Raw genomic sequence first — 10,692 nt, forward strand, 5'->3', positions numbered from 1 at the left:
GGTCTTTTTCATAAAAGAAATACATCAGTACACAAATTACATGTGCCCGTGAGCATGAATTATCATTAAACAAGGGCTCACCCACAAGACGACCTTGCCTTTTATGCAAAACATGTTCAAATTGATGCATTTATTAATTGCATTTAGAATATCAATGCGTTAATTAATAAGCTGTGAATGTGTGAAAGAAACCAAATGTATAAAGAATGCAACTAGAGCATGAAATCTGGAAAGGAGTGAATAAATGGAATAATAAAAAGCAAGTTTTTTTTGACGGTATTTTATTAAAAATTATTTAATTAAAAAAAACAAAAAAAACACGAGAAGCAAATTTGCCGCCTGCTGTGTGGATAAATACAATAAAAACATATAACACTACAGCAGGAATCATCACTACATCGAAAACTGCAAAAAAGCCAGAAGCCATCTGTTTCGTTGTGGTTGAAACCGGTTTCTCCTAAAATAAAACACATACGAGGTAAACTAATTCTGATAGAAGTGAGTTATGTTATTGCTAACATTCGACACGTCTGATATAAGCAATATTGTTTATAAGCCATTTCTTAAGAACACATCTGCCACACCAGATGAAACCAATCATTCTCAATATCACCTTCCAGAGGTGTTTCGTCGAGGTACATTGACTTATAGCTGTTCTATGTTCATTTGTTCAATCGTAATGGTGGTCATCTCTTCCAGACGTGTTATTCGGTGCATGGTTGGTTCTGAGGTCAACTGTGTTATTGTGCTAGCGTGGGATGTGACGATTTGAGTCAATATGGAGTTTCCTTTTCTTTGAGTGAAGATTAGTAATACTGAACAATATCTCTAGGCAAAACATCCATCATGATTCAGAGTTTGTAAAATCTGTAAGCTTGACTGGAGACACAAATCCGAAGTGGGCCCACATGCCATGTCAATTTTAAATCAATACACTGTGGAATTCCTTCTACTATACTTGTCCAAATCTGCATTTATTTATATCTCAACTCAAGTCTATGTCTGTGTCCTGTGTTTTTGCAGCTTATAAAATCAACATGAAACAGGGCATGTAAGAACATGACTTGATTTTATCCATAGGAACGGAATTGATTGTGAGAGCTTAATTTATGACAGTATCCCAAGCAAAGTGGTTTCAGGGATGGATTCCATTTGTGGAAGTTTTTGAAATTTTAATGAAGGATTATGAAGAAGCTCAATCAACAAGACCAGGAATATGTATTAAGAAAGCATATGGAGTCTGTTTCGATTTTGCATAGATTTTTAAGTCAGTTGCTGTCCTTGCTTAGACATCAAATGTGCAGTTAGTTAATGAAGATAACGTCAAATTAGAAAATTTGCTTGAGCAGTTTCGGAGATCCAGAGCGTCAGCAGGAGTTGAGCAATCTAGTAAAAAAAAAAAAAAAAAAAAAAAAACATAACACTTTACTATATACACACACACATATACAGTATACTGTGTGTGTGTGTAATTTATATATATATTTTTTATTATTTTACAATGAAAAATCTAAAGTACTGAAGCTGCTCTTTGAAAGTGATTTATTCAGAGACAAGCTTTGAGAACTAATATATTTCTTTGGGACTGCTTTTATACCAATCGCACACTGGAATTCACATGAAACATCTGGTACTTCCAAGATTTCTCGGCGCACCAGAATCAGAAAACAACTTTTGCACCAATCTCAGATGTCAAACACAGTTCTGCTGTGAAAAAGCCTTAAGTAAAAAAATAAATAATAATAAAAATAAAATGCCTACCTCAAGCAAGAGAGACCTTTGTTTGCCGTCATGCCAATTACGCCGTTCATTTTCTCCAGGAACCTGCAGCAGTTTAGTCAGGTTAAGCTTAATCTGAGTTTTCTCTCTGGTGGTCAGTTCAGTTCCTTACTTGTCTTCATCAATTACAGGGAACAAGCATCTTTGCATCACACGCTCCCACGCCATTAAGAACATGGTTTGTCTACAGTTTGTGGAGCTGCTAGTGATTTTGTGTGTTTCATTAAATAGTGCGAGACCTCTATTTGCTACAGTACGCAGCGTGGTGCAGACCTACCAGTGTGTGGGCATATCGTTCTGTTTGTTTGTGTGTAGGCGTTTGTCAGTCGGCTGTTTTTATTTTCTCTTTGCCTGCATTTTCCCTGCATTGTGTTTAACTTCTGAACTCAACTGCACAGTGCGTTTGAAGTGCATAAAGCTGACTTTAATAAACTTCCTTAAAATTGGGATATTCTTTTCTTTTTTTATATATGACAATGGTGAAATCTAGTGAAAGTGTGGCAACTTTTTGAAACATAAAATAGTCACGACATGGAACAGACAACTTGTGGGCGCTAAAGCAGGTATGGAAGCATATTTCCACCTCAGAATAAAATATAAATAAAAATCAGGTAAATGTGTCTGAATTGTGTTTAGTTAATTAAAGGCATAGTTCACTCAAAAATAAACATTTTATGTTTATCTGCTTACCCACAGGGCATCCGAGATATAGGTGACTTTGTTTCTTCAGTAGAACACAAACAAAGATTTTTAACTCAAACCGTTGCACTCTGTCAGTCATATAATGAAAGTGAATGGGAATCACGGCTTTGAGGGTAAAAAAAAAAAAAAAAAAACATACACAAACAAAACCAAATTAAACCCTACACCTCGTGATGATACATTGATGTGTTAAGACACAAAATGATCGGTCTGTGCTAGAAAATGAACACTATTAATATATATGCTGATGTAAACAAAACAGAGCGTCATCCCAATATCCCGATCCTGAATGTAAGTATTTCAAAATATGTCTTTGTTTTTGTTTTTGTTTTAATTTTGAATAACAAAGCTAAAATAAGCAATAAAAATAACTATATTGTGATTATTTATATAGTTATTATCATAAAGAAAAAAGAGGAGGAAAAATGTAACGTTGCTAGGTGATTTTGCTTTGGAACCTTCCGATAACCTTTTTTTTTTTTTTTTTTTTTTTTTTTTTTTTTATGCCAACAAACATACATCATTCTGAAAATTATATTTCTAAAACATAATGTTCTTTTGAACTTTATGTTCATCAAATAATCTTATAGAATGAAGTAATGGAGTAATGATGCTGAAAATTCCTATTTGCCATCAAAGAAATAAATTATATTTTACATATTAAAGTCTAATATAAATAAATAATATTACTGAATAGAAATATATAGAACATTCATTTTAATTTGCAATAATATTTCATAATATTACTGTTTTTGTTGTTTTAAATAAATACAATCTTACAACCCAAACATTTTGAATAAACAATACTTATGTTTTAAGAATATTTCATAAAATTCGATATTAAAATATATTTTAATAAAGTTTAAAAATAGCATACATATGTATTGTTTCATGAATAAAATAAATGTTGTTTTCTTTTCTACTTCTTCCATGTATTGCATATTTCTTCACATCCATGGCAGAAACTTTTGCAATAGGATCAATAACACACCTTTAGAAATACAGTAGGGTAAATTTTAATTTCACTCTGACTTGAATATCTGCTGGAAGTACTAATAATCAGATTCAGACCTGGTTTTGTAGCAAAGCAACGACTCAAAAAGACAGTGTCTAAACTCAAAGAAACACCCTGTTCTTGTCAGGTGATTATGCAGAGTAAAATTCATCAACCATTCATCCCGGTACCAATTAAATTTCTGGAAAATGTCAGGCGAACAATGTTTAAGCCACCTCAGATGCCATGTCTATTGACAAATGAACATGTCCCGATCCATTTTAATACACTTTTGTTCAGCGTAGGCCATTTAAATATCTATAAATAGTTTGGAGCGCTAGTCTGATATTTCTTGGCAGTGCTGCGAAGCTTCAAGCTGAGGCCACGTTTCAGGAGCTACATGTATGATTCTGGCTTTTTGTAATCCTCTACGCTCATTAAATGAAATCCCTGAACCACCTGCTTACTTTTTATGTTGTTTTGCTTATTCAGAAGTTGTTTATTTCACAGATACATTAGGGTTTAATCCACTGTAAATGAAACATTGCACATGCGAGAGGTCATTTGTTTTCCACTTCAGGGCCTTTGGGATATAATGAGTCAGTAATGCTGCATGCATGCTGTGTCTTTTCTTCACGACGTGAGGTAAAGGGCAAGGGATTCCTTTTAGCATTTGTTAACAGACATGCATACACACACACACACACACAGCCCATGACCACCCATCCGCCTAAACAAAACCTCTGGAAACACACATTTAAAAGCAAATGCAAATTATCACTGCTGGTATCACTGCAGTCCGCCTGGACCTGTTTTCTACATTGTTTGTCTCATAGAAAAGCTTTTCCATGCTAGTTCAGGCTGGTCTATCTGGTGGAAAAAGGAAGCCTTGCTGATTAAGCTAGTTAAAAGCCTGGTGGGGACCCACATCCCAAAAGGACTCCAGCAATGCTGATCTTTTCACAATAACAAAAAAAAACCTTTTACTTTGTGATAGAGATGCATTGTTTGCAATTTTCTTTGCCGATTTCGATCTTATCGAGAGCTAATAAAAACTCAGTTTTTTTTTTTTGTTTTTTTTTTTTTTTTTTTATCTCATTTACTGTACACCTTGTCACATAGCATCTTTTAGGCATTGCTTGGTTTTGTTTTTGTTTGTTTGTTTTTTTTTGTTTTTTTTTGTAAGTCAGAAATGACAAGGAGGCAGCTTCCCACAATAGAAAGTCAATGGAGAGCATTGGATCGAAATTTTATTTATTTATTTATTTGTTTGTTTGTATATACTATTATTTATTAATTTACTTGCTTCATATGTTTAATAGTATTACTCCTATTATTGGGGTACAAAATATTATTTTGTATAAGAACATTTATTGAATTATGCTTGTAATAATTGATTTGTTTGTGTGTTTGCTTTTTGTATTCTTTCATTCTAGTTCAGCTGGTGCATAAAGGACGCCTTGCTTATTAGACTGGTTAAAAACCCACATCCCAAAACACCTCTAGCAATGCTGGTCTGTTCACATTAACAAATATGAAATTTTTACTATGTGACCCACATTTGAAGCGGCTGGTGTGTTGCAGAGCAGAAAGTGCGAAGCGCTGTTGACTGATGCATGTGACAAGCTACTTTTTTTTTTTCAGGTGCTCAAAGCGCATCTACTGCTTTATGCGTCAGTTACTCTAACTTTTCAGCACCACAGCAATGGCCGACTTCCAATCGCTTTGCAAGCGCTGGCAGTGCTACAGACTGTGGAGGTGCTTAACACAAACTCATACATGCTGGAAAATTCCCGCGGGCTCTCAAGGGTGAGACGCATGCTCACACTGCCTCTGCCAACCAATTAAGAAATGACTCCCCAATCCCTGAACGCAGCCTCTCAACAGCCAGGGATTCTGGGAAATGTGCTAACTGTGTGTGTGGGGAAAAGTTTAATAAGTTTGGTTATTATATGTCACATGCTCAACAGGATTGCAATGAGATGCTCTTTTCCCCTGCAAGCTATCATGACATTTCTAGCAGGAGCAAGCAAGACGGTACTGGAAATTTTCATGGTACAATGGAGATGTTAATGGGTCGTACTTCTAGGGTTTTAACCTCTGCTGAATCATGAAAATCATAAAGGTTTTTTTTTTGCTCAATGAATGAATGAATTAATTCATTAATTCATTAATTCAATTTAAATTTCAGTTTCATTCACTGAAACCTATTTTTTTTTACCCTAATGCTTATTATTATATTTGTTTATTTTATAAATGACCTTGTATAATCATATTCATTTTATTAGTTTGTGTATTTTTTTGTTTTGTTTACAAAGTGTTGTTTTTAGTGTGCAGTTTTTTTCTTCTGTAACTCCAATATATCCTGTATATTAATTGTAATAATAATAATAATAATAATTATTATACATTATTATTATTATTGGAAAATTCATAGAAATAAATGAAAAAAATGCATGCATAATAATAATTATAATTATTATAATAACAATTATATTTATTTGGAAAAAATCGACATTTTCCTTCATAATAACTCTTTATTATTTTCGCCCTGTAGATCTATATGTATTTGTTGTAAAACAATAGACATTGCTAAAAACTGCTGTTGCTTTATTGAGCAGAAAGGATATTCCCAACATTACGCAACGTAGTCATAAAATGACATTAACTGCATTCATAATTCAAGGGATGGCGATGCTATCTTTAAAGCTGAAATGCTAGCTGTATGTGTGTGGAAGACGATGCGAGAGGCTCAGACTCCCCAGTGTTACCCATCAGGCTGTCACAAGAAATCCTTCACTGCCAGAGCTTTGCCTTCTTCTGTTCATACCTGACTAACTCAACGGTGCCGAATACTTTTAGACAGCTGCCTCTGATTGCTTTAATGAGGAGAAGTGCGTGGAATTGAATAATATGTGGAATTTTTAAATGTGAGTCATTGGTCTCAGTGGTGAAAAAGCATCATCATAAATGATTTATTGTCTGAGAGACATGCTGACCTGTTGCAAACTTTCCTTCAACAAGTGCAGGTTGCTGGTGTCATGAATGACATTTGTTCAAGCCTGTGTATGCATGTTTGTTTGTTTGATCCCGTTATTTACACACACACGGTGTGATTTGCACAGGTCATGACTCTGGATCCACATCCTTTGTTGTTGTTGTACCAATATTCCTGTCAGCTGATTGCTGGTTGAGGGACATGACAGTTGATTGTTGTTTTTTTTTTTCTTTTCTTTTTTTTTTCTGGAATGATAAAAGCTGCTGAACAAGAATCATGTCCTACTTATTCCATGTATGTCATGTTATTCTTGTATTTTATGTAAACGACATTCCACTAAATCTTGAGACGTGAACTGCAAAAAGAAGTGAACATCATTCACATGTGTTTGGGTGCAAATGGCTGCTTGCTCCATTTTTCCCCCCTTAAACTTTTTTTTTTCTTCCCATCACTCAATATGTCAACAACATCAGATACCAAAACAACATGTACTGTCATGACAAACTGTAGTTATAAATACTGACATATCTAGCATTCACAGTGCATTCATCTTACTTTCAACATTGATAATAATCAGAAATGTTTCTTGAGCAGCAGTTCAGTATATCAGAAAGATTTCTAAAGGATCACGGGACACTGAAGACTGGAGTAATGATGCTGAAAATACAGCTTTGATCACAGGAATAAATCACATTTTACAGTATTCACATAGAAAAAAAAAAAAAAAGTTATTTTAAATTGTAATATTATTTCACAATATGTATTATGCTTTGCCGAGCATCTCCATTTAAACATACACACACACAAACTTTTATATATGTATTACTTGACTTTAATTGTATTGTTATTTTATATTATTTTATAAATGTTTTGACTGTGTTGATTTGTGTGCTATCATGCAAAAAAAAAAAAAAAAAAAAAAAAAATCTCCTTAATATTAATTGGTTGTTAAATAATGCAGTCATTGCGCTGTATGTTGTATATTTGTATATGAAATGTGTGCTGCTATTGGTCAGTTTGTTCTTTATTTACAGCACATTGTTAATACCTTCAGGAAAAAAAATGATTGTTGGATTATTATTGATCTAAATGCCTTCCCTAAAGCTAAGCACAAATACTAAACTCTCTATAACCTTAAAATATTGCAATAAACATGCATCAATATTTCATTAGTGTGCTTATTCAGTCATTTCGCAGTACATAGCTGTTCATATCTGAATAGCACAGACGGCACACATAAACCTCAGTAAATCACAATCCTCTGCACATAAAATCTTTTTCCATGAAAGCACATTATCGATTGATTTTTCCCTAGGGCTGGAATGCAACATTTGAAACCCAATAATAAGGGGGACATATAGCTAGCATGCGTAGAGAGGTTTTGGATGATTGGTTCATGTAAACCCAACTCAGCAGGGCAGTCGAGGTGAACGCACACGAGCATCCTGCTAATCCCATTATTCATGCAAGACAGCAGCAGCCATTGGTGATTTGATTACTCAACCTGGGCTCAACTGGCAAACATGGGCCGGATACAGTCTGGCATCTGCTCAGATGCTGCATGCAGACAGAAAAGAGTGAGATACCAGAGTACCAATACTGTGTAAATACAAAATCATGTTAGTATCAATACAAATAAGAGCAGGTATGAGAAATATGAAGTACATATTTTATTGTTGTAAAATATATGTGTATTATTAAATTATTTACATGCATTTATGTTTTTACACGTTTATCTTTTATGGTTGAATTGTAACATGGTATATATTACTGTCTCATGGTATATACTGTGATTTCCCCCATAATGCATTACTAGTTTCCTGCGACGAAACCAGCTGTGTTCTATTGCATTTGCAATTTATCAAGCCATTCCTCCACACTGGCCTCTGTCTCTGCATGCTCCTGTGGGAAACGGGAGCGACGGTACCACTCCACTTACATTGTTGTTGTATCAGTGCCGTCTAAGCTGCTCAAGATAATAGGAGCAGTATTTCTTCCCATCCCTCATGGATGCTTAAATCAAAATTAGATTAGAGCACAGTCTTTGAACAGCTGAGTGATCATCGGGGCCAGATTTTTGCACTTGTCTTTGTCTAGATAAATGAAAGCCTCTTCGTATGAGACACTGTGACAACTTACAGACACAGGAAATGGAAAATGTATTGCAACTGTACCCGTATGAAAGAAAAATCGCAAATGAGATCTGCTTAATATCTCAACCTTTTTTTTTTTTTTTTTTTCAGACAGCTATGAGATTAGAATGGAGATTTAGAAAGAGTCCTGCCTCTCAGACTGCAGTAAACTCACATGTCTCAACATGTCTTAAACTGTACCCCAATTTGCCAACATATCAAAGTCTGCAATCAGTTCAGTCATTTATGCAATGCTTTCATCTGACTAACAATAGGGGAACGGATATCAGTATGAACTCAAACATTCATCACGTTGCAAAGACAAGCATCACTATTACCATACCGTTCATAATTGGATTTGGGGGCTTTTCAAAAATGCCTACACACAATACTTAGTATGTATTTGTTTGTTTATTCTGAGATATACTTTGTTTGTGACTAAATTTACATAATGTCTTAATTGTCTTAGGAGAAATGTTTATTTATTTATGTGTTTGCTATTGTGTTTAATTATTTATTTTCCACCAGTTATGCATTTTTATAGGATTATACAGTATACTCTGTATGTGTTATTTTGTTCATACTTAGATTTACGGGCTTTTCTGTTTATTTATTTGTTTGTTTTTTTCACTGTGTACTGTTTGTTATTTATTTCAATTGATATAATGTATTATATGTCTTTGGAGCAATGTTTGTTTATTTGTTTGTTCATTCATTTGTTTGTTCATGCATATTTATTTATTGATTGATTCATTAATTAATTCTTTTTTTCACAAGGTATTGATTAGATGAAATTAGATTCTATTTAAGTGCAAATAGTGATAGATTCTGTTTACACTGCATAAAAATAGCAGTTTTTTTTTTTTTTTTTTTGTGCTGTAAGTGTTGATAGTAGTTTTGCTATTTACTTAGTGGCATATATTTGCATGTCAGTATTATAGTGGCCTACATTATAAAACAGCATACAGAAATAACATAATGTTGAGAATAAATTTACATTTTGATTTAAATGACTAAACGGATTCCACCTTATTGGGATAATAAAGCCCTCCCTACCACTCCCCCTAATCCTAATTAACACCAATGAGGCACTTTATTTTTTCTACTTTTCGATTATTCCCTTAATTTGTATAAATTCCTTTCCCAGGTAATATATATATATATATATATATATATATATATATATATATATATATATATATATATATATATATATATATATATATATATATATATATATAAATATATATATATATATATATATATATCTATATATATATATATATATATATATATATATATATATATATATATATATATATATATATATATATATATATATATATATATATATATATATATTAGATTCATTAACAGATGTTTGACTATCAAGCATGAGTTCCTAGAAACTTTGCCAGAAGTTACACCTGGAAGCTCTGTCCTCATATCCGCTGCCTTATGAAATTGCATGGTGCAGCCCAGTGAAGGACTCATTTGCCATTTAAAAAGCCCAACACCTGGAAAAGAGGACTCGGGCACAACCAGTGCAGTTAGATCAGTTCATGAATTATGCAGAAGTTCAACTGGAGTCATTTGCCTACAGGCTATCATCCATGTCAAATTCAGAAATAGCCCTGTTTGTACAGTCTGCTGATGGATGTAGATTAGCAGCCATTCCGAGGTGCATTAAATAAGTATTTCCGTTGAGTTGGTGTAAATCTGAATTCAAGGCCCCATTTTGCTTTTCTGGATCACTGGGATATGAGCTACAGTGTCTGGCTATAGTTTGCCAGGGCTTTTATTTTTTTATTTTTTTATAGCTGCAAGTAAAGCATTGTCAAAACATAAGTGTATCACCCATATGCTGAGAGGTGTAAGCAGTTACGTAAATATGAGTATACTGCTTGAATAATACCAGAGAGCAAAGAACATCAAATGTTTCATGATGGAAAATATATTTTAGGCGAAGATGCCCTACTTAAAGAGGAAAGATCCATTTGAGCTTGTTTATGACTAAAGGAATGTCATTTCCAACATGAAGTACACAGCAAGATGAGAGGTAAATATTGCTATTATTTCCAGCAAGA

Source organism: Carassius gibelio, chromosome B1 (assembly GCF_023724105.1).
Source record: "Carassius gibelio isolate Cgi1373 ecotype wild population from Czech Republic chromosome B1, carGib1.2-hapl.c, whole genome shotgun sequence".
NCBI classification, from domain to species: Eukaryota; Metazoa; Chordata; class Actinopteri; order Cypriniformes; family Cyprinidae; genus Carassius; species Carassius gibelio.